Source organism: Scyliorhinus torazame, chromosome 3 (assembly GCF_047496885.1).
Source record: "Scyliorhinus torazame isolate Kashiwa2021f chromosome 3, sScyTor2.1, whole genome shotgun sequence".
In the NCBI taxonomy this organism is placed as follows: domain Eukaryota; kingdom Metazoa; phylum Chordata; class Chondrichthyes; order Carcharhiniformes; family Scyliorhinidae; genus Scyliorhinus; species Scyliorhinus torazame.
The window spans coordinates 299,486,725-299,514,168 of NC_092709.1; the positions used below are offsets into that span (position 1 = coordinate 299,486,725).

The 27,444-nt window shown below is 48.9% G+C and overlaps 1 protein-coding gene across 3 annotated transcripts in view; it reads right to left on the reverse strand.

Moving 5' to 3' along the window:
* Positions 1 to 27,444, reverse strand: part of ctif (CBP80/20-dependent translation initiation factor) — a 455,795-nt gene that overhangs the window by 229,876 nt on the left and 198,475 nt on the right. The gene's annotated exons all lie outside the window — the stretch shown is intronic.

Here is a 27,444-nt window from a genome sequence, read left to right on the forward strand (position 1 = left end):
GTAAGAAAATATTCCACTACTTCTTCACCCCAACTATACTTTTACAGATATACACAGATTCAAAGGATCTGCTTTGACAAAGGGTCATCTGGACTCGAAACGTTAGCTCTTTTCTCTCCCTACAGATGCTGCCAGATCTGCTGAGATTTTCCAGCATTTTCTCTTTGGTTTCAAAGGATAACACAGGTTATAAATTTGATCTTAGACTCTAATGTAGACAGTCCATGTATGAATAAACGAACTGTGGTTGGACACACCACACTCCAAAATCAAGTGACAGATGCCACCAAAGCAACTTCTATGGATCTCTCATCAACTCCCCCAGACGCTCGTCACACCATGAACCAACTGGTCTCATAGACACTGGGCTAGATTCTCCGTTTGGGAAACTGATCTCCCGCCTGAGCTGAACTGCACCAGTTTTATTAATCCCTTGGGGATGCAATTCCATATTCCCTGCCATGAAAATAAAAGCTTGTGGTGTGGGGGATGATGCACGATCAATGACCACTAATGCGAGGTTGTGGTCCAAGTGAAGGCTTTAATAAGCTAGATGTTTCCCCCAGCAGCTCATGTACAGACTGAAGGCTGCTGGGGCGGCACGGGCTCTTATACCCCGCCTAGTAGGGCAGAGCTACCATACAGCTTGACCAATAGGAAGCATACAATATCTACCAATGGTGTTCCAGAATTACCAGGTACCGTAATACCTCTACATAGACTACCAAATTCACCCCCTGTTAAAAAAGAGTCTGGCGGGGGTGGTGGCCTGACATTACAGCATGGTAACGTGGTAGAAATTATAGTTATGGAGGTACCGTAATACCTCCGTACAGCGTTTTGTAACTATTTACAATTCTAGTAACTATTTCCAATTTATGATTCATAATTAGCTATACACTTTAAAATGAAGCAATCAGTCGATCGGGCCCTGGTCGTCCTCTGTGATCGTTAAAGCTTCGGTGGTGACTCCGGTGGAGGCTCGGGCGTCTGTGACTCCGGGAGCGTGGCCTCGATCTCTGTGGCAGCTTCGACACCCCTAGATGGCGCTGGTGGGGAAAATGGTTGACCTGGGAAGGGAGCGTCGGTGGGTGGGGGGGCCTAGATGGGGCCGGCGGAAGGACCGATCCTCCTGTAAGGTGCACTGGTGGAAGGGAGGGTGGGACTGGTGGCTGGGGTGTGCCAGGTGGGCGCCAGGTGTCGCAGGGAGACCATATCTTGTCGGCCGTCGGGGTACGCCACCAGCCACGTAGGCGTACTGGGGGTTAGCGTGGAGAAGATGGACCCTCTCGATCAACGGGTCCGACTTGTGCGCCCGCACGTGTTTTCGGAGCAGGATGGGTCCGGGAGCTGCCAGCCAGGTCGGGAACGAGGTCCCAGAGGAGGGCTTCCTGGGAAAGACAAGGAGACATTCGTGAGGTGTCTGGTTGGTTGTGGTACAAAGCAGTGACCGGATGAAGTGGAGGGCATCCGGGAGGACTTCCTGCCAGCGGGAGACTGGGAGATTCCTAGACCGTAGGGCCAGACCGTTTCGTTCTCCCTCTCTACCTGCCCGTTATCCCGGGGGTGGTAACTGGTCGTCCTGCTCGAGGCTATGCCCTTGCTGAGCAGGAATTGACGCAGTTCGTCGCTCATAAAGGAGGACCCCCTATCACTATGTATGTAAGCAGGGAACCCGAACAGTGCAAAGATGCTATGGAGGGCCTTGATGACGGTGGTTGCGGTCATGTCGGGGCAGGGGATGGCGAATGGGAAACGGGAGTACTCGTCAATCACGTTCAGGAAGTACGTGTTGCGGTCAGTGGGGGGGGAAAGGGCCTTTGAAGTCCATGCTGAGGCGTTCAAAGGGATGGGAAGCCTTTATCAGATGCGCTTTCTCTGGCTGCTAGAAGTGCGGTTTGCACTCCGCCCAGATTTGGCAGTCCCTGGTCGCTGTCCTGACCTCCTCGATGGGTCTTGATAAAGTGGAAAAAGCGAGTGACCCCCGGGTGGCAGAGGTCCTCGTGGAGGGCCTGGAGGCGGTCCACTTGTGCGGTGTCACATGTGCTGCGGGACAGGGCATCAGCAGGCTCGTTTAGCTTCCCGGGACGATACAAGATCTCCTAGTTGTAGGTGGAGAGTTTGATCCTCCACCGCAAGATCTTATCGTTTTTTTATCTTGCCCCGCTGTGCATTATCGAACATGAAAGCAACCCGAACGTTGGTCAGTGAGGAGAGTGTATCTCCTGCTGGCCAGGTAATGCCTCCAATGTCGCACAGCTTCTACTATGGCCTGGGACTCCTTTTCGACTGAGGAGTGGCGGATTTCGGAAGCATGGAGGGTACGTGAGAAGAAGGCCATGGGTCTGCCCACTTGGTTGAGGGTGGCCGCCAGAGCTACATCAGACGCATCGCTCTCGACCTGGAAGGGGAGGGACTCATCGATGGCGTGCATCGTGGCCTTTGCAATGTCCGTTTTGATGTGGCTGAAGGCATGGCGGGCCTCTATCGACAGGGGAAAAGCTGTGGATTGGATCAGGGGGCGGGCCTTGTCTGCATAGTTGGGGACCCACTGGGCATAGTATCTGAAAAACCCTAGGCAGCACTTCTGGGCCTTGGAGCAGTGAGGGAGGGGGAACTCCATAAGGGTATGGGAACTCCATAACTCCATGCGCTCAGGGTCGGGGCCTAGAACTCCATTTCGCACTACGTAGCCGAGGATGGCTAGGCGGTCGGTGCTGAACACGCATTTGCCCTTGTTGTATACAAGGTTAAGGATCTTTGCAGTCTGGAGGAATTTTCGGAGGTTAGTGTCATGGTCCTGCTGGTCGTGGCCGCAGATGGTGGCATTATCGAGATACGGGAATGGTGCCCGTAAACCGTACCGGTCAACCATTCGGTCCATCTCGCGCTGGAAGACCGAGACCCCGTTGGTGACACCGAAGGGAACCCTTAGGAAGTGATAGAGCCACCCATCTGCCTCGAAGGCAGTGTACTTGCGGTCACTAGAGCGGATGGGGAGCTGGTGGTAGGCGGACTTATGATCCACCGTGGAGAAGACCTTGTAATGCGCGATCCAGTTTACCAAGTCGGATATGCGGGGGAGAGGGTATGCGTCGAGCTGCGTAAACCTGTTGACGGTCTGACTGTAGTCGATGACCATCCTATGCTTCTCCCCGGTCTTTACCACCACTACTTGAGCTCTCCAGGGACTGTTGCTAGCTTCAATGACTCCTTCCCTCAGTAGCCTTTGGACCTCTGACCTAATAAAGATGCGATCCTGGGCACTGTACCGTCTACTCCTGGTGGCGACGGGTTTGCAATCCGGGGTGAGGTTCACAAACACGGAAGGCGGATCGACCTTGAGGGTCGCAAAGCCGCTGACAGTGAGGGGGGGGGTATAGGGCCGCCGAATTTGAAAGTTAACTTTGGAGATTACACTGGAAGTCTAACCCCAGGAGTGTGGCCGTGCAGAGGTGGGGAAAGACGTAGAGCCGGTAATTTTTAAACTCCCTTCCCTGGACTGTGAGGTTAGCTACACAAAACTCCTTGATCTCTACTGAGTGGGAACCGGAGGCCAGGGAGATTTTTTGATTAACGGGGTGGACGAGGAGAGAACAGCGCCTTACCGTGTCGGGGTGTATGAAGCTCTCCATGCTCCAAGAGTCGATTAAGCAGGACCTCCTGTGCCCGTTGATTAGTACTGTTGTTGTAGCAGTTGAGAGTGTTCGAGGCCGAGACTGGTCCAGAGTCACCTAGGCTAATCTCAGCAGTTGAGTGTTCTCTTCGGGCAGTGTGTGGTCGAGTCGAGCTGGGGGTCCTGGGAGTACATCCAAGATGGCGGCTCCCATTGGTCTCACATGGCTGGGGGTGCACAAAATGGTGGCGCCCATCCATCGAACGTGGCGTCCGCAGGACAAGATGGCAGCGCCCGGGGGGCCGCACGTGGCCCTGGAGCAGGAAGATGGCGGCGCCCACTGGCCGCACGTGGACCGTGGAAAGGTTTGTGGTGGCAGTCCGCATTCACCGCCGGAGACCACGGCGACCACACGGGCCTGGCATACCACCACGAAATGGCCCTTTTTACTGCATCCTTTGCAGGTGGATGCGCGGGCCGGGCAGCGCTGCCGGGGGTGCTTGGCCTGCCCGCAAAAGTAGCAGTGGGGCCCCCCGGGGCTGCCAGGCCGCCTAGCAGCACAAGCTTGTGGTGGGATGGGGGATGTCTCGGGGTCGGCTGCGGAGGGGTTCCACGCTGCCCAGGGGACTGCCGCGCGGTTGGGAACGTAAGCGCGGGCGTTTCTGGAGGCCACGTCCAGGGAGCCGGCAAGGGCCCGTGCCTCCTTGAGACCTAGGGTGTCTTTTTCCAGCAATCGCTGGCGGATCTGGGAGGACAGCATACCTGCCACAAAAGCGTCCCAGATCAAGAGTTCTGTGTGGTCGCTCGCTGAAACTTTCGGGCAGCTGCAGTTGCTCCCCAACACCAGGACTGCACGGTAGAATTCTTCCAGCGATTCCCCAGGGATTTGTCGCCACGTTGCTCGCAGATGTCGGGCGTAGACCTGGTTTACTGGGCGGATATAATGTCCTTTTAGCAGCTCTATTGCCGCATCAAAGTCTTCCGCTTCCTCGATGAGGGTGTAAATTTCTGGGCTCACCCTCGAGTGCAGGAATTGCATTTTCTGTTCTCCTGTGGTGTGCTTTCGGCCGTTCCGAGATATCCTTTAAAACACGCCTGCCAGTGCTTGAAGACTGCCGCAGAGTTCGCCGTGTGGGGGCTGAGTTGCAGAAACTCCGGCTTGATTCGGAGCTCCATCCTTTTAAATCTAGCTTATTAAATTGATGCATGATCAATGACCACTAAAGCGAGGTTGTAGTCCAACTGAAGGCTTTAATAAGCTAGATGTTTCCCCCAGCAGCTCAGGTACAGAATGAAGGCTGCTGGGGCGGCACGGGCTCTTATACCCCACCTAGCAGGGCGGAGCTACCATACATCTTGACCAATAGGAAGCATACAATATCTACCAATGGTGTTCCAGCATTTCCAGGTACCGTAATAACTCTACACAGACTACCACAGGGGGTAACATATTGGCGTGGACTGAAGATTGGCTAGCTAACAGGAAACAGAGAGTGGACATAAATGGGTCGTTTTCTGGTTGGCATGATGTGGTGGGTGGTGTGTCACAGGGATCAGTGCTGGGGCCTCTACTTTTTATCATTTATAAATGACTTCGACTTATAAATTACTTGTGGGTGGACCTATGACAAATATGGGCAGATAGAAAGTAAAATGCACTTTACTGTGTCTCCCACCATTTTCATTCCAGGTATCCTGGATGTGGAGACTGCCTTCTTAATTCTTGCATTGAGTATTCAAGAGATTTCTGGAAAAGTAAATGGGACAGATGAAAGAGCGGGCTGTGCAAGTATCCTTTGAACGCAGGCATCTACTGTCAGCTATATTAATTTCAATACAAATTTTAACGGTGTAAAGGAAATTTGAAATATGGCAGCTTGCTGGGCACCTCTTGCTGCGTGGTGCTAGGGAGGTTGTCGCTTGCAAGTTAATGATACAGGCTGGAAATATGGTCAGTAATCTCAGTGGAGAACACAAATTCACCTCATGGTCCTCAAGAAAAGGGGACCGAGTAGAAGGTCTAGACCAGGAGTTCTTAACCTTTTTGCTTCCAAGGCGCCATTAAAAATTCCAATAATGAATACCGTAACACAAAACAAATATTACCATATAAATAAATTATACAATTGAATGTGTACATTATTTTTGTTTTACTTGATTTAAAACTTGTTGCTGAGCAACAACTCCGTCAAAACGTTGGAGATTATTTTCACTAAGCATAGGCACATGTTCATCCTGTCTTGGATATGCTTAAGTTAATGGCTGTTGCCAAGGTTGGCAGACTGCCGCTGGGTGGTTGGTATACTCTCATTGTGGCTGATGAGACCAATGCTATTGGCAGCAAAGCCAATTGTCACTTCTACTCTTGTCTGTTATCAATGAGTCAGACATAATACGTCCGCTGAGATTTGACAACAGGGTACTGGACCAAGGACAGTTTCTGGTTCCTGTGCAGGGGCAGGGATAGTGCTAGTACCAATTGGTGTCTTGAGGCTGGTGGTAAAATTCTGTGTCCTGGATACTGTGACCTTCAAGGATCGGTATTAAATTGATTTTAACCTGTGTGTGCAGTGGAGACAATGGTCACAGATGAAATCCTTGCAATTATCCTTGGACTGCCAGTTGACAACCTAAGATCCAAACCTCACTGCCTAATCTCATACATGAAGAGAGGTTAAACTCATATCGAAAGGCAGCCAATGCGCGTGGTATTGCACTCAAGGCTAAATTAGCATCTTCAAGATATGAGGGGAGGAAAGTGGAAAAGGAGGAAAAGAAACTCCCCCAAAGATTTGCTGTCAGGAAAGCACCGTCAGGTAGTCAGCCTCAACTTTAGAACATAGAACATAGAACATAGAACGATACAGCGCAGTACAGGCCCTTCGGCCCACGATGTTGCACCGAAACAAAAGCCATCTAACCTACACTATGCCATTATCATCCATATGTTTATCCAATAAACTTTTAAATGCCCTCAATGTTGGCGAGTTCACTACTGTAGCAGGTAGGGCATTCCACGGCCTCACTACTCTTTGCGTAAAGAACCTACCTCTGACCTCTGTCCTATATCTATTACCCCTCAGTTTAAAGTTATGTCCCCTCGTGCCAGCCATATCCATCCGCGGGAGAAGGCTCTCACTGTCCACCCTATCCAATCCCCTGATCATTTTGTATGCCTCTATTAAGTCTCCTCTTAACCTTCTTCTCTCCAACGAAAACAACCTCAAGTCCGTCAGCCTTTCCTCATAAGATTTTCCCTCCATACCAGGCAACATCCTGGTAAATCTCCTCTGCACCCGCTCCAAAGCCTCCACGTCCTTCCTATAATGCGGTGACCAGAACTGTACGCAATACTCCAAATGCGGCCGGACCAGAGTTCTGTACAGCTGCAACATGACCTCCCGACTCCGGAACTCAATCCCTCTACCAATAAAGGCCAACACTCCATAGGCCTTCTTCACAACCCTATCAACCTGGGTGGCAACTTTCAGGGATCTATGTACATGGACACCTAGATCCCTCTGCTCAGCCACACTTTCAAGAACTTTACCATTAGCCAAATATTCCGCATTCCTGTTATTCCTTCCAAAGTGAATCACCTCACACTTCTCTACATTAAACTCCATTTGCCACCTCTCAGCCCAGCTCTGCAGCTTATCTATATCCCTCTGTAACCTGCTACATCCTTCCACACTATCGACAACACCACCGACTTTAGTATCGTCTGCAAATTTACTCACCCACCCTTCTGCGCCTTCCTCTAGGTCATTGATAAAAATGACAAACAGCAACGGCCCCAGAACAGATCCTTGTGGTACTCCACTTGTGACTGTACTCCATTCTGAACATTTCCCATCAACCACCACCCTCTGTCTTCTTTCAGCTAGCCAATTTCTGATCCACATCTCTAAATCACCCTCAATCCCCAGCCTCCGTATTTTTTGCAATAGCCTACCGTGGGGAACCTTATCAAACGCTTTGCTGAAATCCATATACACCACATCAACTGCTCTACCCTCGTCTACCTGTTCAGTCACCTTCTCAAAGAACTCAATAAGGTTTGTGAGGCATGACCTACCCTTCACAAAGCCATGCTGACTATCCCTGATCATATTATTCCTATCTAGATGATTATAAATCTTGTCCCTTATAATCCCCTCCAAGACTTTATCCACTACAGACGTGAGGCTCACCGGTCTATAGTTGCCGGGGTTGTCTCTGCTCCCCTTTTTGAACAAAGGGACCACATTTGCTGTCCTCCAGTCCTCTGGCACTATTCCTGTAGCCAATGATGACATAAAAATCAAAGCCAAAGGTCCAGCAATCTCTTCCCTGGCCTCCCATAGAATCCTAGGATAAATCCCATCAGGTCCCGGGGACTTATCTATTTTTAGCCTGTCCAGAATTGCCAACACCTCTTCCCTACGTACCTCAATGCCATCTATTCTATTAGCCTGGGGCTCAGCATTCTCCTCCACAACATTATCTTTTTCCTGAGTGAATACTGACGAAAAATATTCATTTAGTATCTCGCCTATCTCTTCAGACTCCACACACAATTTCCCATCCCTGTCCTTGACTGGTCCTACTCTTTCCCTAGTCATTCGCTTATTCCTGACATACCTATAGAAAGCTTTTGGGTTTTCCTTGATCCTTCCTGCCAAATACTTCTCATGTCCCCTCCTTGCTCGTCTTAGCTCTCTCTTTAGATCCTTCCTCGCTACCTTGTAACTATCCATCGCCCCAACCGAAACTTCACACTTCATCTTCACATAGGCCTTCTTCTTCCTCTTAACAAGAGATTCCACTTCCTTGGTAAACCACGGTTCCCTCGCTCGACGCCTTCCTCCCTGTCTGACCGGTACATACTTATCAAGAACACGCAGTAGCTGATCCTTGAACAAGCCCCACTTATCCAGTGTGCCCAACACTTGCAGCCTACTTCTCCACCTTATCCCCCCCAAGTCACGTCTAATGGCATCATAATTGCCCTTCCCCCAGCTATAACTCTTGCCCTGCGGTGTATACTTATCCCTTTCCATCATTAACGTAAACGTCACCGAATTGTGGTCACTGTCCCCAAAGTGCTCTCCTACCTCCAAATCCAACACCTGGCCTGGTTCATTACCCAAAACCAAATCCAACGTGGCCTCGCCTCTTGTTGGCCTGTCAACATATTGTTTCAGGAAACCCTCCTGCACACACTGTACAAAAAACGACCCATCTATTGTACTCGAACTATATATTTTCCAGTCAATATTTGGAAAGTTAAAGTCTCCCATAATAACTACCCTGTTACTTTTGCTCATATCTAGAATCATCTTCGCCATCCTTTCCTCTACATCCCTAGAACTATTAGGAGGCCTATAAAAAACTCCCAACAGGGTGACCTCTCCTTTCCTGTTTCTAACTTCAGCCAATACTACCTCGGAAGAAGAGTCCCCATCTAGCATCCTCTCCGCCACCGTAATACTGCTCTTGACTAGCAGCGCCACACCTCCCCCTCTTTTGCCTCCTTCTCTGAGCTTACTAAAACACCTAAACCCCGGAACCTGCAACATCCATTCCTGTCCCTGCTCTATCCATGTCTCCGAAATGGCCACAACATCGAAGTCCCAGGTACCAACCCACGCTGCCAGTTCCCCTACCTTGTTTCGTATACTCCTGGCATTGAAGTAGACACACTTCAAACCACCTACCTGAACGCTGGCCCCCTCCTGCGACGTCAAATCTGTGCTCCTGACCTCTATACTCTCATTCTCCCTTACCCTAAAACTACAATCCAGGTTCCCATGCCCCTGCTGCATTAGTTTAAACCCCCCCAAAGAGCACTAACAAATCTCCCCCCCAGGATATTTGTGCCCCTCAGGTTCAGATGTAGACCATCCTGTCTGTAGAGGTCCCACCTTCCCCAGAAAGAGCCCCAGTTATCCAAAAATCTGAAACCCTCCCGCCTGCACCATCCCTGTAGCCACGTGTTTAAATGCTCTCTCTCCCTATTCCTCATCTCACTATCACGTGGCACGGGCAACAACCCAGAGATAACAACTCTGTTTGTTCTAGTTCTGAGCTTCCATCCTAGCTCCCTGAAAGCCTGCCTGACATCCTTGTCCCCTTTCCTACCTATGTCGTTGGTGCCAATGTGGACCACGACTTGGGGCTGCTCCCCCTCCCCCCTAAGGACCCGGAAAACACGATCCGAGACATCACGTACCCTTGCACCTGGGAGACAACATACCAAACGTGAGTCTCTCACGCTCCCACAAAATCTCCTATCTGTGCCCCTGACTATAGAGTCCCCAATTACTAATGCTCTGCTCCTCTCCCCCCTTCCCTTCTGAGCAACAGGGACAGACTCCGTGCCAGAGGCCCGTACCCCATGGCTTACCCCTGGTAAGTCGTCCCCCCCACAAGTATCCAAAGCGGTATACTTGTTTCTCAGGGGAACGACCGCAGGGGATCCCTGCACTGACTGTTTTTTCCCAGTCCCTCTTACAGTTACCCACCTATCTCCAATCTTTGGTGTAACTAATTCCCTGAAGCTGCTATCTATGACCCCTTCTGCCTCCCGAATGATCCGAAGTTCTTCCAACTCCAGCTCCAGTTCCCTAACTCGGTCTTGGAGGAGCTGGAGATGGCAGCACTTCCTGCAGGTAAAATCAGCAGGGACACTAACTGCATCCCTCACCTCAAACATCCTGCAGGAGGAACATTGCACTCCCTTCCCTGCCATTCCTCTAACCTTCTACCAAGATCTGGCTAACAACTAAATTAAATTTTTATAAAAAAATAATAATAATATAATAAAAATATGGTACTTACCTCAGTACCATATTTGGCAACTTTGGCAACACAGTTGCTATAGATACAATGCCTTGTTATAATATATCTTTAACCTTGGTTGACAGCAAGAGAAAAGAACCACAACCCAAACCAGCAATCCTATCAGGAGTTCTAAAGCAGCTGCTCCGACTAAGTCTGCAAACTACTCAGAATATCCCATCTGTATTATTTTCGAAATCAAGTGTCCTAGGATGAGGCAGGGGGTTGAAAATCTAAAGGTTTCAAACATGTTGGGTGAGTGACATTCCTTAATGGTCAATATATTAAGACTGCGATGAACACACTGACCCCTTTGACTTAACAAGTGATGTGAAGCATGAGTGTGTTGTGGTCTCTGTGCTCTTTGGTATCATCTTTGCTGCCATGCTTTCTGAGGCATTTGATGGAAATGTTGATGGAATATACATCCAATTCAGAATAGATAGCAATCTCTTGAACTTGAGGTGACTGAAATCCTCAAATATGGTATCAGAGGTGATGCCACGGAAATTGCACCATGGACTGTATTTTAAAAATGGTTGACAACTATGGGCTAACCATCAGCTTAAGGAAGACAAGAGATACTTTCACCAACCATCACCAAATTCTGACTATATTATATTCTGACAAATATCTGAAGGCTGTATTTAATTTCACTTATCTCAAAGGCACGATCTCCAGAAATGTCTGCATTTACAGCGAGGTAGCAAGTAGAATTGCCAGAGCAAGATCAGCATTTGCACATTTACTGTGGAGGAAATGAGGTATGAAACGTACAACAAAATATGGCATGTACAAAGATGTACCTACCCTCATATATGCCTGTGAGACATGGAACACCTACTCCAAACATATTAAGCAGTTGGGCAGGTTCCACATGAGAGGCATTCAGAACATCATAGGCATCAAATGGGAAGAAAAATGCCCAATACTGAGGTACTTCAAAGAGCAGAAATATCTGGAATTGAAGCACACCTCATCACAGCCCAACTCAGATGGAGCCGACATGTAGTATGTATGGCTGGTGATAAAATCCCTAAGGTGATCATGTGTTCACAACTTTTGGATACCACCTGCAAGGTTGGCCGAGATTAAGGTTCAATGACTCACTGACGGCGAACCTCACGAAATGTGGCATGTCCACACTGGAAGAAAATGCTCAAGAAAGAACTAGTGGGGATCAATCTCAAATAGTGCCATTGTTTCCTTTGATAAGCAAGGAATAATGGCAGCTAAGGACAAAAGGCAAGCTAGAAAGACCAGGCAGTCCCAATAAAATTCTAATAATTTATCCTTTGCCATCCTGTGGAAAGCCGTGTAGGTCTGCAATCAGGCTCCGCAGCCATGGTTGAACACACAACAGATGGCCATCTTTGATAACAAAGAGAAACCAAATACAACGATTCACAAATATCCAAATTTATATCTACTCCACGTAATATTTTGCTGAGATCTCAAAACTGGGAATTCCTTACTTCTCTCAACTTTCCATCTACCTGAGGAACATTGGAATAGTATTAGGCCATTCAGCCTATCAAGCCTGCCCCACCATTCAATTAGATCATGGCTGATCATTTACCTCAACACCGCTCTCCCACACTGTTATTTGTCTCCAGAAATCTATCGACCTCTGTCTTGAACATGATCAACAGCTGAGCTTCTACAGCCCCCTGGGGTAGAGAATTCCAAAGAATCACCACCCTTTGAGTGAAGAAATTCCTCCTCATCTTAGTCTTAAATGGCTCACCCTTTATTCTGAGATTATGTCCCCTGGTTTTAAACTCATCAGCCAGGGGAAACATCCCTTCTACATCCACCGTGTTACACCGAGCTGTAGAATCATACACTTAAAACTCAAACCTGGCAGGTAATTACCGCTTTAAAAACTAAAATACCTTTCTCTCTTACCCATTTCTAGCTTTGGTGGTGTCCTGTATTCAGGACATTGACCCTTTGCCCAGATTTCTGAATACAAAGAATATTTTGGATGTTATAGGCTGTACATGGAGAACAACCTATGAGGTAAACATCAGCCTATTAGGAAAAAAAATCGGCTTATCCTTGAGATCAGTTTATTCACGCAATCGGATGTTTGGCCAATTCCTCTGGGACATCAATTTTTTAAAAAATAAGTCTGAACATTTTTATTTATTTTCTCTACTGTACGTCTTTGCCCTTCTCAGGTCTCTGGGTGGGACTTGAACCCTGAATCATCTGACTCAGTGGTGATTGTGCTTATCTGAGCCAAGGTATCACAATCATCAACGACAAAAATGCACCAAAGAGGCAGAATCTTTAGCTCCTTACATCCCCCACCACCCAGAAAGAACAAATGAAGTCCTTACAATACACCGTCAGTAGTTACGACAAATATTATTCACAGCACAATATCGCCATCCACTGGAAGCATAACTCTGCACCAAAGAAATTTTACGACTGCCATTTAAACAAATTGTAGCCACGCTAGGGGAAACGCTGCGATGGATTTGATAGAATCCTCTTCCTCTGTGTGCTCCATAGTCGTTTGTGAAATTATTTTTCTCTGTTCAATGCAGAGCTCATATTCCACACAGCACAAAAATGTCCTCAAATGTCAATCTCAATCTGCTCCCTGCACTTTTCCTGGATTTCTCTCCACTGAAGATCATATCCATTGTGCCTCTTGACAGGCAGAAGTCACATTGAGACTCGGAGGAGCTCCTCAGCCTCAGTACAAGAAAGCCCGTGGCACAAGGATGTGCAGGTTAGTTGGAGTGGCCGTGCTGAATTGCCCCTTAGTGTCCAATGGTTAGGTGGAGTTACGGGGTTAGGTTAGGGCCGTGGGCCTAGGTAGGGTTTTCTTTGGGACAGTTGGTGCACTCGATGGGCCGAGTGGCCTCCTTCTGCACTGTAAGGATTTTATGATTCAATCCAATAATGTCCCTGATAGCTACAATGATCGGTGGCATTACAATAGAAATGGGTTATAAGTAAAGCATAGCAAACATAGAAAACAGGACAAGGAAGATTGATGGGCAGATTGAGTTTGACGGTCTCTGGCTTGTGCTGTCGCCAACCTGTTTCCCTTTTTGTGTTTGATCAGCTGTTTACCAAAACTTGATTTCATAGCCACATCCCTTTCACCAGCAACTGTCTCCAGCTCTGACTAATTAAGGCACTTTACAGCCTTACAAACTCAACACCGAGATCAACGATTTTAGACTATAACCTCTGCTCCATTCAGGTGGCAGATGTCGGTATTGATTCTGCTGCTGCCGCCTTTTGTTTCTGTACTTTTTTCTTTATTTTCCCCAATGCTATCTCTGTGTAGTTTGTCTTGCAGCATCTTCGCTTTTGTCATTTAATCTCCCATACCCCACCCGACCTCCGACCCTCCTTTTTGTTCTTCCCACTACCCCACACCCTTTTTTTTTGCCACTGCGGTTGCTTAAAACCATTTGCATCTTGAACCTTTCCCAATTCTGACAATAGGTCATTGATCTGAAACGTTAACTCTGTTTTTCTCTCTCCACAGATGCTGCCTGATCTGCTGTGTATTTCCAATAATTTCTCTTTTTATTAGCATTTTCAATAAGCATGTTTATCAGTGCTGTATCCAATGTGGTTCTGATGAAGTCAAACAGATAGAAATGAGAAAGTATGAAATAAGAACTGGTTTTCTCTCAACATCTTGGGTACGATCCACATCACGGACGTAACTACTTTCTGAAGTAAAGTTTGGTTAAGTTTCTACTTACACAAATTGCTAGACTAAAAAAAACAAGGTCACCCTAGTTCATCTTCTGCTGCTTTGATAATCGTATGATACAACCTTAACGGAGTTGTTGAGCTAATCTTTACAATCACTATCAATTAGTCTACAACATCTAAAAAAAATTAATTCATAGGATGTGGGCTTTACTGGCTGGGCCAGCATTTATTGCCCATCCCTAATTTCCTTGAGGAGGTGGTGGTGATCTGCCTACTTCAGCTGCTGCAGCCCATGTGGTGTAGGTACACCTACTGTGCTGTTAGCGAGGGAGTTCTAGGATTTTGCCCCAGCAACAGTTGAGGAACAGTGATCAATATATTTCCAAATCAGGTTGATGAGTGACTTTGAGGGCAACCTCCAGATGGTGGTGTTTCCATGTATCTGCTGCCCTTGTCCTTTTAGATGGTAGTGGTTGTGGGTTTAGAAGGTGCTGTTGAAGGAGCTATAGCTGTGCGTCGGTGATGGAGGGAATGAATGTTTGTGGAAGGGATGCAAATCAAGCGGGCTGTTTTATTCTGGATGGTGTTGAGTTTCTTCAGTGTTGTTGGAGCTGCACTCATCCAGGCAAGTGGACAGTATTCCATCACACTCCTAACTTATGTCTTGTAGATTGTGGACAGGTTTTGAGGAGTCAGGAGGTGAGTTACTCACCACATGATTCCTAGCCTCTGGCCTGCCCTTGTAGCTATAGTATTTATGTGGATAGTCCAGTTCGCTTTCTGATCAATGGTAACCCACAGGATGTTGATTGTGGGGATTCAGCGGTGGTAATGCCATTGAATGTTCAAGGGTGGTGGTTAGATCCTCTCTTGTAGGAGATGGCCATTGTCCAGCACTTGTGTGGCGCAAATGTAACTTGCCACTTGTCAACCCGAGCCTGGATATTGTCCAGGTCTTGCTGCATTTGGACATGGACTGCTTCATTATCTGAGGAGTCATGAATCGTACTGAACATTGTGCAGTCATCCGCAAACATCTCCACTTTTGACCTTAAATTGAAAGGGAGGTCATTGATGAAGCAGCTGAAGATGATTGGGCCTAGGACACTACCCTGAGGAACACAGGCAGTGATGTCCTGGAGTTGAGATGATTGACCTCCAACCACAACCATCTTCCTTTGTGCCAGGTATGACTCCAACCATGAGAGAGTTTTCCCCCTGATTCTCATTGACTCCAGTTTAGCTAGCATTCCTTGATGCCATACTCAAATGTTGCCTTGATGTCAAGGGCAGTCACCCTCACCTCACCTCTGGCATTCAGCTCTTTTGTCCTCACGCATCTCTCTATCCTGTCTCCCTTAGGGCAACACTCTTGAGTCTCAAAGAATTGCAGTAGGTTGGTCAGTAATAGGCTGCTCCCAAGGAGCTCCATGTACTACTGGTCTCCTGTTTCTGATATGATCAACATGTCTTTTCATGATGTGACCTTGAGCTTGAACTTGGTATGATGCCGGCGCGGTCTGGCAAAGAAGCATTCCTGAGATCCACTGGGCACTGTCTGCGAAGTTCTAAACATAGACCGTGTCACCTGGTACAAACAACCTGGTCCGCTTGTGTCTATCTGAGCGATGCCCTTGCTGCTCTTGGCTGTACATTCCCGCCAATATCTAGGAACGTAAGGCTAAGATAGGTCCGTAGTCGCCAGCCTACCCCGGTTGCGGCATGTGATGTGATCCAGTAACAGAACAGGAATCTGGCCAGCCAGGTGTCCATCGATCCCGAAGTTTGCTTTTTCAGCCCTTGTTTAAATGTTTGCACTGCCCTTTCTGCTAGCCTATTCAAAGCCGGGTGATATGGATCCAAACGGATATGCCACAACCCATTTGCCTTCATAAATCCGATTAATTCGTTGCTGGTAAAGAGGGTCCCATTGTCGGTGATCAACACCTCTGGGACACCTTGCGTGTTGAATGAGAGCTGTAATTTTTCAATGTTCGCCCTCGAGGCAGTCAATGTCATTCTGTGGACTTCAAGCCATTTCGAGTGGGCGTCCACAATAATCAAGAACATCAATCTGAGGAAAGGACCGGCAAAGGCGGCATGTAGCAGCCGCCTGGCACTCCCATGGGTGAAGCGGTGTAGCAGTCGGAAGCTCCTGCTGCTCCTGACAAACCCTGCATTGTTGGGCCACCTTCTCCATCTCTGCATCCAGGCCCATCTACCAAACATATCTGTGAGCAAGCATCTTAATTTTCAAAAGTCCTGGGGTGTCCGTTATGCAAGTTCCCGCGGACAGTTCGGTTGAAAATGCCCGTAGCTCCTCGGATAATTTCCAATGCTGGCCCCGTACAGAACTATGTGGCAGACTTTGGACAGTATGGGATCCATCTACATCCATTCCTGTATCTGGGACGCTGTAACCAGCAGCGCGTTTATAAAGTTTAATGTGGCTCCCCCTTCTTCGGACTGAGGAGACGGAGGGTGCGTCGGCAATGGCAGACTGCGTAATGCATCTGCATTCGTGATTTGGCTACCCGGTCAATGCTCAAATGAGTACTCACATGCTGCCAGTAGAAGGCCACATCATTGTACCTAGCAGAGGCGATGGGCGGGTTCCTTTGTCCCCTTTAAAATGTCCTAACAGTGGTTTGTGGTCCGTAAGAATCGTGAACTGGCGGACATACAAGTATTGGTGAAACTTTTTTACGGCAAATACGACGGTCGACCACTCTTCCTCAGCCTGCGTATAGTTGTGCTCTGCCGCGGCCAACGTCCTGGAGCAAACGCGATCGGCCGCTCTCCGCAGTCTTCCATACGATGGGACAAAACAGCTCCAATGCCGTACAGCGAGGTGTCACATGTGACTATGAGTGGTTTGGCAGGGTTGTATTGCGCGAGCAAGCTCGATGAGGTCAACTGCTTCTTGGCTTTATCAAACACTTCTTCCTGTTGTGTTCTCCACACACATTTCTGATTGTTTTTTTTAGCAAGAGGTGTAGGGGGGCCACCATAGTTGCGAGACCAGGGATGAACTTTCCATAGTACACCCCTTGGTGGAGTTTTCAGCCTGAGGGCTGCTGCACACCGGGAGGGGACATACACAACTACGTTCACCTCAATAGCCTTCAGTTCCTGCACCCCTCCTCGGCGCTTTCTCGATAGCAAAATCTGCATGGCCTGTCGATGGTCTAAAGATGGCTTGGCCAACAATTTCCTTTGGGTTGCCATATTATTGATGTCACAGACCAGGCGGTCTCGCAGCATATCCGAGACTGAGAACCATACTCACAAAACCCAGCTAGTTTTGTCAACCGCGTAAGGAACTTGGTCACGGACTCTCCTACGTTCCTTTCCGCTGTATTAAAATGGGGGGGATTCTCCGACACCCCGCCAGGTCGGAGAATTGCCGGGGGCTGGCGTGAATCCCGCTCCCGCCGTATCCCGAATTCTCCGCGCCGCGCCGGTCGGCGGGGCCAGAATCGCGCCGGTCGGCCAGCACCCCCCCGGCAATTCTCCACCCCGCGATGGGACAAAGTCCCGCCGCTGTCAACCCTCTCCCGCCGGCGTGAATTAAACCACCTATCTTACCGGCAGGGGCAGGCGGCGCGAGCGGGTTCCGGGGTCCTGGGGGGGGGGGCACGGGGCGATCTGGCCCCGGGGGTTGCCCCCACGGTGGCCTGGCCCGCGGTCGAGGCCCACCGATCGGCAGGCGGGCCTGCGCCATGGGGGCACTCTTTTTCTTCCGCCTTCGCCATGGTCCTCACCATGGAGGAGGCGGAAGAGACCCCCTCCCCTGCGCATGCGCGGGTATGTCGTCAGCAGTCGCTGACGCTCCTGCGCATGCCCTGACGCTCCTGCGCACGCGCTGACTTCCGCCGACCGGCGAAGACCTTTCAGCCCCGGCTGGCGGGGCGCCAAAGGCCGTCCACGCCAGCCAGCGGAGCGCCAACCACTCCGGCGCGTGCCTTGCCCCTCAAGGTGAGGGCTTGGCCCCTAAAGATGCGGAGACTTCCGCACCTTTGGGGCGGCCCAATGCCGGAGTGGTTCCCGCCACTCCATCATGCCAGGACCCCCCGCCCCGCCGGGTAGGGGAGAATCCCGCCCATGGTATCTCTGCACAATGACTGGCAACCTGGAATTATAATGCTGTGCAACCAGCTTCACCAGTTCTTTGAAAGTCTTGGTGTCTGGGTCTGCGGGATACGCCAGGATTTTTATCACTCTATAAGTGTGAGTTCCACAGGCAGTTAAAAGGATTACCTCTTGTCGTTCTTCACTGGTGATAGCATTTGCCTGAAATAAATAATGCATACATTCAGCGTGCTGCATCCAATCCTCAATGCCCGCATCGAACGAGTCCAATCTTTGAATAGGACATCTTGGAAAAATAAATTCCAACCGTAGTCTTGTCATGCGGAGGAGTTGGCTATTGATCCGATGGTCCATTTTTATTCTTGTTGCCAGTTTAGTGACCACAGACGAGTATGAAGTGAGTATATCAGGGAAACTAGATTTGTTACGAAGTATCTACAATACTCTGCAGATCCCAGCTGGGTCTGAAGTGTTGGTTCCAAACCTGGCCAACCTTTATATTACAGGTTATTAGAGTGTTCATGGGCTACCCGCCTCTCAGCAGGGGAGCTCGTACTCAACGAGGCTCAGATGGCGGCTAATTACTTCTAGTCCGTAGGTCTCATGCGGGTTATAACAAGGCCCCACCAGCAGAGTAAACAATCCCCATCCGCTGAAATGCAAATTACATTATCTTGTGCATTGAAGGGTGCACTCAGCAGAAATCGTCCAAGAGTTGACAAAAGAAAAGTCTTTTAAGCAAAGCTAACCGACCAAAATCTTCAGCAAAAACTACAGGAAAAAGTATGAAATGCTCTGGTCCCCATTTATCCCACCTTCGGTTGAGAAATGAATAAAATGGCTTGGTTGCCTGCCTGTGCGACAAGCAGTAAATCACGTGGGCAATGTAAAATTCAGATCAATTACGTTGTCAATGGGCTTAAATGTCCGTTCAGTTGTTGGCAGGCACGCTTCTGACGGCAGCACATGCCCACCAATGGTAATGATGCGTGCGAGCGCAAAGACACGGGACAAGCACGAAGACCTCGGGACGTGCGCCCGATGCCTTCTCATGTTATTTCATGCGATTTCAGGTCAGGCGTTTGCCCGCTTATTCAACATAAAATTCTGGCCTTGAATAATCTCAGTCTTATTATTATTGAATCAAACTATCTTTCTATGCTCAATGAGGTGAGGATGTTGGCATTGAGGAATGGAACACTTTTTATATTTTCATGGGACGTTGGTGAACTGCGCAGTCCATTTGGTGCAGGTACACCTTCAGTGTTGTTCGAAAGGGAGTTCCAGGATTTTGACCTGAAGATAGTGAAGGAATGCAAATATAGTTCCAAGTCAGGATGGTGAGTGGCTTGGAGGATAACTTTCAGGTGGTGGTGGTCCCATGTTTCTCCTATCCTTCTCCTTCTAGGTGGTAGAGGTTGTGGGTTTGAAAACTGTTGTTGAGTTGCTGTGGCTTTCCCATGTCATGCTTCAATTATTTCCAGAAGAGCTACAGGATAAAGCATCCTCCGCTCACCAAGAGCACCAATAACCCTGTATCCACAAACTTAGACCATACAGGTTGGTGCTACCAGCAATTATTTAACATCAACTGATCGCGCCGGTGTTGTTTACAAAGGAAAAGAAAAACTAAAATTGTGACAATCTTCTCCATATTGAGTAGACTTGTCATTGTTGCTCCCTGTTCTATCCTTTTATCTTTTTCTCCCTCGTTGACACTCATGTGAATCCCAACAGTGCAGAAGGAGGCCATTCATCCCATCGAGTCTGAACCGACCCTCTGAAAGAGCACTCCACCCAGGTTCATTCCCCTGCCCTTTCTCAACAGGCCCCCAACATAACCTACACATCTTTTTTGGACATTAAGGGGAAATATAGCATGGTCAATCCACCTAACCTACAAATCTTTGGACTGTGGGAGGAAACCGGAAGACCCGGAGGAAACCCACGTAGGCACAGGAAGAAAGTGCAAACTCCACACATGGAACTTGAAGGCCGGAATTGAATCCGGATCGCTGGCGCTGTGAGGCTGCAGTGCTAACCACTGTGTCACAGTACTGCACCTCATTTCTGTGATGTGAAGTTCCACATTATCCAAATATATTTGTATACATTGTCAATACTCTCTCTGTTCTGAGCATATTTCCACTGTGCCTGCCCATGCATCTTTTTGAAAAGCATGGCACGCACACTAGTTATTGGGGATTGAGCTGGATTGCACAAATGCAACTGCTCCGAATTTGAAAAGTGGAGTACAGAGGTATAAAGAGAAAGATATTCAAAAGTTGAACAAAAAGAGTGCTGTCAAGAAGAGAATGTAACATTGTGTGAAGAGAGTGGAATATATTCTCCTTAGAGCAGAGAAGATTAACAGGATAGATTTGATAAAAGAGGTGTTCAGAATAATAAATGGTTTTGATAGAGTAAATAAGGAGAAACTGTTTGCAGTGACAGAAGGTAGCAAGAAGGCCCAGATTTAAACTGATTGGCCGAAGATCCAGGGGCATCAGGACATTTCTACCAGTGAATAATGATGATTTGGGATATGCCATCTGAAAAGGTGGTGGAAGCAGATTAATTCGTAACATTTAAAAAAAAACTTGGCTAGATGTTTGAAGGGTAGACATTGAAATAATTATGGGGAAAGAACAAGGGACTGGGATTGATTGGAGAGCTCTACCTAAGAGCTGGAACAGGCAAGGTGGGCCAAATGGCCTCTTTCTGTGCTGTAACGTTCTGTGGTTGTAGTCGGGGGAAAATGTATAACGGGCTGTGCAATATCACACATACGTGGAATATGTGACCCCCAGTTCATATCTGTGCAATTGGGCCCAACTGTGAGGCAAAAACTGGGAAAGAAATCCAAGTTAAGAAATCAAGCTTTACAGAAAGAGAAAATATATGATGAGCCCTTGATGCCTCAGGTGTAGGTTGGGTTTTGAAATCAAACGGTTGTGTAGGAATGTGGAACAGCATAAAAGGAGCTATACAAACTAGTCAATGATTTCAGGTGGCAGTGGTGAAAACTAAAGTTGAGCTGACATAGTAGTAGGAACTCTTGGATTAAACAGCCAGCAATGGACTGCAGTTGGGTTTACAATCACAAAGGGTATCTGGGATTCACTGCCACATGTCCTCAAACTAAGCAGCAAGTGGATACTTACATCTCCACTGGATTTTGCAATAATAAGAACAATGAAATGAAAAAATGGCAGAAAATGTCTCTACATGAACAATCTAGTCTAATCCCCTTTTCCTGTTCACACTCTGTGTTAACATGTAATTCCCATTTAATCAAGTCTATGGTAGTGATGGGCAACCTAGGTCAGTGAGTGGGCCGCATGAGTAACCACCCTTCATCTTAGTGGGCCGCAAGATTGCAATCAGGCTTGTTCGCAAACTATTATCCCATGAATAAGATTAAATATATTTAATACACACTGAATATTTCATAGCGAGTTATGGAAAATGCTTAATCATTTATATATTAATAGAACTATCATCAACTCCAAATGGTAAAAGCAAAATAAATATTTACACTCTGGTCGCAGAGGGAGTGCACAGCTCTCACGTGGGCAATCAGCATGTATCTTACTTCACGTGCGTCTCACTTTAGTCATACTGCTCGGGAAAAGAACTACGCGGCTGGAAATCAGTAGAATGTGGCAACCCTTTGCGTGGACAACTGTCAACAGAATGTCTCATGGATTGCCCTCAGAACCCAGGTGGGCCGCACGTGGCCCCCGGGCCTCAGGTTGCTCCACCACTGGTATATGAACCCTGCTTTAACAAAGGTTCATGTCAGATAGTTTTACATTCTAACCAGATTTTTTCACCAGCTGCTTGACTTCTTTTAATGATTATCTTCAATTTGTGCCATCTCAGCACCTTAAATAAGCGAGAAGATCAGTATTTATTTATCCCTGCCACCTTTTATTTAATTCTAATGATGTTTTTCACAATTGTACCTATTTCATAATGAGATTTCCAAACTCTCCACTGGATTTTGCGGTAATAAGAACAATGAAATGAACAACACTCACTGTTATTAAGGAGTAAATCAAACAGCAGCTTCCAGTGTTCGCCCAGGCACAATTAAATGTAGAAATGAAGAGTTTCAGGGCGCTGTTTAACCACCATATTGCGCCCGGCGCAGATGTGGGCATGCCTGTTAAATAGCGGGAAAGGCCAGAATTGAGCTTCGCGCTGGGTGCGAATAAGTTTGCTACCTAACTGGCCCGCTCCCCATGGCGAGTTCCGGATCTTGCCCAAATATGGTGAGCATATTGTTAACCCAAATTTGTATTAATTTCCATCTCATGAGCAAGATTGAAGTCGAATGTAATGGCCTCCCGGGAATTAACCAGCTCCCCAGTGAGAAATCAAGCGGCCGGCTTGAGTGCTCCTTTTCAAAAACGTGAAGCTGGCACAATGGCTGCTGAGGGGAACGGAGGAGGTGAGTAATCAATTCCATTTTCGGGCATGCAGCCCAAGGGCACTGGAACTGCTGCCCCAGTGTTCAGGGTGCAGGAGTGAGGGGGCTGCGAAGGGGGGGGGGGTATCCCTCAAGGGAGTCGAGCTTGGTCGGGGGGCTGAAACGTTCCAGGTCAGAGGTCGCTCCTGGGCTGGGATGGAAGGGGGGTGGAGAGTGAGCGGCTTTTTGTCTCTGAGGACTTCAAACCAAACACTTCCAGGACAGAGCCCTGTTCTTGGTTATATGCTGATGGTCACTTCAACTGTGAGCAGCCTTGAGCTTCACAGCTGAAGGCTATTGCTAATAAGGAACCGACCTTGTTAGTTGTAAGAGCACTTCACAGCTTTCAAGTGGTGCTGCAGGTTGTGTTTGCTGCTTGCAGCTGCAAATGCCTGGAGGTTGCTGTTTCCTTCTTTTTCTGTAGCTGGGAGTAAGGAAAGTGAGGTTGGAAGATGACCTGTTGCCTAGGGTGAAGAAGGGGAAGGGGAGCTCTTTCTCTTTTTTGGCGTGTTCCTGGACAATGTGAATTTCCACTTCTGAGGAGTCTACAGCTGGGAGCTGGAAGAGGGGGTGAGAGAGGCAGATTGATCCATTTGAGCGGTATTTGCAGCTGCAGTTGCTGGAGCTGTGTGTTTGTTTGCTACTCCCCCATTGCTTTTGTGGTCTGCAGCAAGGAAAGGGACAATGGTAAGATGACCTGCTGCTAGTGCTGGAGAAGGGAGTTCTTTCTCTCTTCTGGTGTATTCTGTGTTGCTGTGATTTTTCCCTGCTGAGGAGTCTACTGCTGGGAGCTGCAGGAGGGAGAAAGGCGGATTGATCCAAATGAGCAACTTGATGAAGGTGTAAAAGAAATGTTTTTGCAGATTCCTGGTGACTTAATTATACCGTTGACTGTTTGTTGCCTGGTGGTTGCGTTTGTTTTCATCCACCCCTTTGCTTTTGTGGCCTGGAGTAAGGAAAGGGAGGATGGAAGATGACCTGCTCTCAGACCAGGAGCAGGGGAAGGGTCGGTGTGACTTTCCCTTGGTGTGGAGTCTACGACTGGGAGCTGCAGGAGGGAGAGAGATGTGGATTGATTCAAATTAGCAACTTGATGAAGGTGGTGAAGAAATGCTTTTGCCGATTGCTGGTGATTTCATTGTACGTATGATGAGTGCTGCAAGTCGACTGGAATGTCACCGCGGGTCAAACATGCTGGACATTGAGGCCGGACATTGAGGCTGTTTTACTGCACCTTGCATGTTAGTGGAACATGTGGATACTGAGCTTTGGTTCCGATGAAATTAGGCCATATAAGAAGGCCTGTACAACAGTCTGTGTAACATCGCCCCAGGGTGATGGGCCTGTGTCGGCACTGTCAGCAGGTCAATGTACAAGGCAGGAGAGTGAGGATCACTCGCTGTGGGGAAAGCTATGGTGCTCCTCAGTTTATGCCAACGTCTGATTCCTGTCTTTCTACTGACACCCATCCTCTGAACGGGGTCTGGATCAGGGGCGTTTGATTTTGGACCACTGCGCCCAGGAGATGGGGGGGGGGGAGCAGAGGGCAACAGGAGATGGGGTGCCTGTATGGCCACTGCAAAGATTAACTTGACAGAGGCTTCACATGTATCAGGTGTAACATGTTTTAATTGTGAACATTTAACATTTCCATCCCCCCTAGCTACAGATACTGCTCCCTGCTCACCTTTCCTGGTGCCCAATCAGTGATCCTCAATCTCCTTGACCTTACATGGTCTACTACTATGTCGAGGCGTGTTCCCATCAGAGGTTGGGCGGCCTGCTGCTTTTTATGCCCTGTGGCCTTTGATGCCCTTGGCGGACGTTCTCTGGAGGGCCTAGAGCTGGAGGCCTAGAGCTTCGCCATGCCACCCTGTTCTGCTCGCTGCCCTTGAGATGAGCCGGTGTCAGGAGGGGGGGAATCAGAAGAACTGGAGACCACCGTCGCCTCCTTGGTGGTAGGCTTCAGGTTGGCCTCCAGCGCTTCATCCCCCCTCATGGTGCCCTTAGAGCCCTGGGGGTCTCCATGGGACGGAGCGGCAGATGGAGTGAGGTCCAGATGCCTCTGCATCTTCTGGGACTGCTAGTTCTGGCGGCTCCCCATTGTCTGCAGCAGATGGCCCGACCCCATCAGTTGAGATTCTGCAGAGAGAATGGGCATGTGGCCATTGAGAGGGAAGGATCATTTTGCCTGACATCGACAACTTACTTGAGAGAGGTCATCTGGGTGCAGGAGCAGTGGATCTTCACCTCTGCGGTGCAGACCAACCTCGCTGTCGGTGAAGGATCTCTCCCCGGACAACCCCGTGATTTCCAGGACCCATTCCTCATAGGAGGGGGGTGAGGACTCAGCTCTCTGGTACTCTGCCCCCTGCCTTGACCCTTTCCCCCTTACTTTGAGCAATCTCCTCCTGTGGGGACAGAGAGGGCTTTGTGAACCATGCATTTGATAGATCAGCGGAATCTGTACCAGGTGGCATGTGTGGGCACCTTAACTTGCATGAAGGAGTTGTGCAGGTGGGTGCCAGGGGGTGCTGATGAACGAGCACGGAGATCGGATGTAGGGAGGGTGTGAGCTGTCAACCAGTGATCTGTCGGTTGGGGTGAGGGTGGCAGCAGCACTGATGCCAGGAGAATGGTGGTAACGTACCCTTGCAGCTTGGTGGAGGTTGTTAGTCTTCGTCTGACATTAGACGTCGGTCCTCCTGGTCATGCTGCCCGCACTGACAGCCGTGGCCAGTGCCTACCAAGTGGCATTGGTGGCCCTGCTGCTGGCTCACCTAGACGTGCTTATTAGGTGAATTGGACATTCTGAATTCTCCCTCTGTGTAGCCGAACAGGCGCCGGAGTGTGGTGACTAGGGGCTTTTCACAGTAAGTTCATTGCAGTGTTAATGTAAGCCTAATTGTGACAATAATAAAGATTATTATTATCCTTGTAACCCCGTGCATTGATCATGGCCAATCCATCTAACCTGCACATCTTTGGGTAGATTGGAGAAGCTGGTGTTGTTCTCCTTGGAGAAGGCTGAGAGGAGATTTGATGAATTCTATGACTGGTCAAGCAAATCGTGCCTTTTTGAGATCTGTGCTCACTCACCCTAATTTGTATTTCTCCAAGTGCCAAATAATTTTATCCCACTTTATGGATTTAAGTAGTTCACAAAAGATTGAGTTCTGTTATCCTTCGATATTGGATTGAAGAAAGGTTCTTTGCATACTTCTTATCCCTAATTTATCATGGGCGGGATTCTCCAATCCTGCGGCAGAGTGTCCACGCCGTCGTAAACGCCGGCGCGTTTTACAACGGCGTCAACGGGCCGCTCCCACGTCTAATTCTGGCCCCTACAGGGGGCCAGCACGGCGCTGGAGCGGTTCGCGCCGCTCCAGCTGCAGATCCCGGCACGAACTGTGTGCCACTGGATCCAAGCATGCGCAGTTGCGCCGGCGCCAACGACAACATGCGCAGTGGCCTCCTTCAACGTGCCGGCCCCGACACAACATGGCGCAGGGCTACAGGGGCCGGCACGTTGAAGAAGGCCCCCAGCCACAGTGGCCGGCCGCCGATCGGTGGGCCCGGATCGGGGGCCAGGCCCCATCGGAGGCCCCCCCCACTGGATCGGAGCCCCCTCCCCCTCCCACAGGCTGCCCCCCGACCCTGCGCGCAGAGTTCCCGCCGGCTGCGACCAGGTGTGGACGGCGCCGGCGGGACTCTGACATTTTAGAGCGGCCGCTCGGCCCATCCGGGCCGGAGAATCGGCGGCCCAGCCGCGTAGAGCGGCCCGCGCCTCACCAAACGCGCCGGCGCCCTCCGCGGAGAATTGCGTGCCGGCGTCGGGGCGGCGTGGCGCGATTGCGGGGATTCTCCGGCCCGGCGCGGGGCTGGGAGAATCCCGCCCCCTGTCTCTATTCACCATAGAATGGTGAAATGGCGGAAATTCACCATAGAATGTAATCAACTTTATAAAATTCTCCTTCAAACCTTTTAAATGTAATTGTTTTCCTAATTGCCTTTCACCAAAAAATTCAGGATTTTGTCCAAATTTGTACTCCACTATAAATATATAGGGCAGCACGGTAGCATAGTGGTTAGCACAATTGCTTCACAGCTCCAGGGTCCCAAGTTCGATTCCCGGCTGGGTCACTGTCTGTGCGGAGTCTGCACGTTCTCCCCGTGTGTGCGTGGGTTTCCTCCGGGTGCTCCGGTTTCCTCCCACAGTCCAAAGATGTGCAGGTTAGATGGATTGGCCATGCTAAATTGTCCTTAGTGTCCAAAATTGCCCTTAGTGTTGGTTGAGTGGGGTTACTGGGTTATGGGGCTAGGGTGGTGTGGGCTTGAGTAGGGTGCTCTTTCCAAGAGCCGGTGCAGACCCGATGGGCTGAATGGCCTCCTTCTGCACTGTAAATTCTATGAAATGTTAAAATGAATTAAATCAGAATGAAAAGTGCTCTCAATGATCCATAATCCATAAATACCAGAGAGTGATGATGGTCTGGAATGCACTGCCTGTGAGGGTGATAGAGGTGGGATGCCTCACATCTTTTAAAAAGTACCTGGATGAGTAGTTGGCAAGTCATAACATTCCAGGCCAAGGGCCAAGTGCTGGCAAATGGCATTAGGTAGGTAGGTCAGGTGTTTTTCATGGATTGGTGCAGACGTGATAGGCCAAAGGGCCTCTTCTGCACTGTGTTATTCTGTGATTCTGTGAATGCCAACCACAGTCACTAGATGGCAGAAGAAGCCACAAAGT